Here is a 2,500-nt window from a genome sequence, read left to right as displayed (position 1 = left end):
TCCTCCTTCTTTTTCTTCTCCTCCTTCTTCTTCTCCTCCTCCTCGTCTATCTTCTTCTTCTCCTCCTCCTCGTCTATCTTCTTCTTCTCCTCCTCCTCCTTCTCCTTCTCCCCCTCCCCCCCTCCTCTTCCCCCTCCCCCTCCCCCCCTCCTCCACCTCCTCCCCCTACCCCCCCTCCTCCCCCTCCTCCTCTTCTCCCGAACACGTGGACGGCAGGAGGAGGAGGAAGCCTCGTCCGCCGCAGCGAGTCCACAGCCTCCCGACGAACCCTCCTCCTCGTCGCTGAGGTTTCCAGGAGGCAGATTTCGGGCTCAGCGTCGGGGTTTCCGGGACGCCGCTCGGAGGGTCCCGGGAGCTCCGCGTCGAGTGGGCTTTGCCGTGAGGTTTCCGGAGGTTTCGGAGAGTCGCGGGAGAGAGATAGATGGATAGATAGATAGATAGATAGATAGATAGATAGATAGATAGATGGATGGATGGATAGATGGAGAGAGAGAGAAAGAGAGAGACTCGGATAGTCGCGGGAGATAGATAGATAGAGAGATATAGAGAGAGAGAGAGAGAAAGGAGAAGAGGATATAGAGAGGAGAAATGAATAAAGAGGAGGAGAGAGAGAGAGAGAGAGAAAGGAGGAAAAGGGGATATAGAGAGGAGAAATAAATAAAGAGAAAGAGAGAGAGAGAGAGAGAGGAATTAGAATTTCAAAAAAAAGTTGTCATCCAGTGCGTCGGACTTCATTCCCTCCCGAGTTCAGTAACAGAGAGCGAACGCCAGAGGGAGAGGAAAGCGTCCGAAGCCCAGTGGCAAATCCCGCCCGCTCTGGCCGCCCTTCCAATGGTCCACGGTCTACAAAAGCGGCGTCCGACACCCTGGCACTCCGGCCTGGGAGAACGCGCAATTCGCACACGTCCCTCCGCCCGGGGGAGGGGAATTCCCTCTGCGCTGAAACTGCGAATCCCACTCGATTTTTCCCCCTTTTCCGCCGTCGCCAGCGCAGAGAGCGGCCCTCCGGAACCGCGAGACCCCTCGGCCGCCTCGGGTTTTCCCCTCCCGACGGGCCCGACGCGTCCCTCTCCCCCTCCCGGCGCCCCCTTCGCCCGCTTCGGACGCGGGTCTCGTTGGGGTCTCCGTTGCGTAGCGAGAGACGGCCAAGCGAGGTTATTCCAATAATTACCGCCTCCAACCCCGCTAAACCCCGCCGCCCGCCCTTGTGCACCCTCGGAACCCTCCCCGAAGCCTCGCCCCGCAACCCCCGGCGACGCAGAACCCCGCCGGAAACCCCGAAATAACGCCGACGACGGAGAGCGAAACAAAAATTAGCCTAGGTAACGTCAGCACCGGCGGCGGCATTCAGACGACGCACCTGGACTCCCCTCCGCTTCCCACCCCCCCGGCGGGAGAAGGGGAGGGGGGAGGGCAAGAGGGGAAGGGGGGAAGAGAGGAGGAGGAAGAGGGCAAGAGGGGGGGGTGAGAGGAAGAGAGGAGGAGGAGGGCAAGAGGAGGGGGAAGGGGGGAAGAGAAGAGGAGGAGGGCAAGAGGAGGGGGAAGGGGAGAAGAGAGGAGGAGGAGGGGAAGAGGGGGGGGGGTAGAGGTTCCTTAGGTACCACTCTAAAATATTTGCATGGGAAAAAATTCCTCTTTTATATACATTAGAATTTGGGAGAATTTTTTCCCTCCGATAAAATCGATTCTTCACGAAACGTAAACAAATAATATGGATAATGAATATATACCGAAGAAAATTGATAAAGATTAAAAAGGTAGTAAATTTGAATCATTACTTCCCTACATGGCCCAGCGAAAGCGATAAGACAATAATAAAAAAAAAACCAAAGAATAAGCAACAGAGAGAAAGAAAACAAAAACAAATAAAACAGAAAACGAGAGAAAATCCAGAGAAAGAGACTAAAAAGAAAGAATAAAAAGACAGGAAGGAAGAACGAAAAAAATAAAAAGTAAAAAAAGAAAAAAAAGGACATACTGGCAACTCCCTCGTAGGAAGCTACATGGCAACTGTAGACATATGCAGTGATTTCATGGGGGGGTAAATAAATATCATTAGATTTATTAGGTGCCACTAGTTTCCCTCACTCGTATTAAAGAAAACGGGATAGTAATGTATGTGAAGGAAGCAGTTAGTCACACATCAAAACAATTTATTTCTGGGGGGGGAAGGGAAGGGGGAGGAAGAAGGAAGGGGGGAGGAAGGATTCTTGGGGGAAGAGTCTGGGGGGGAAGGGGGAAGGGAAGGGGGGAGGGAGGAATGATTCTTGGGGGAAGGGTCTGGGGGGGGGAAGGGGAGGGGGGAAGGAAGGGAAGAAGGGTGGGGTAGGGAAGGTATAGTAAGGGAGGGAAAGGGAGGTAAGAAAAGGGGGAATAGGAAGGAAGGGAAATTGAAAGGGAATGTCCCGTGACTAAACGTACAGCGTCTTAAATTATCACGGATATGACTTTGACGCTTTATTTTGTGGGTTGAATGATTTAGCGAGTTTATCGTTATATT

The sequence above is a fragment of the Penaeus vannamei genome, chromosome 8 (genome assembly GCF_042767895.1).
Source record: "Penaeus vannamei isolate JL-2024 chromosome 8, ASM4276789v1, whole genome shotgun sequence".
Taxonomy (NCBI): Eukaryota; Metazoa; Arthropoda; class Malacostraca; order Decapoda; family Penaeidae; genus Penaeus; species Penaeus vannamei.
This window is presented reverse-complemented; position numbering follows the sequence as displayed.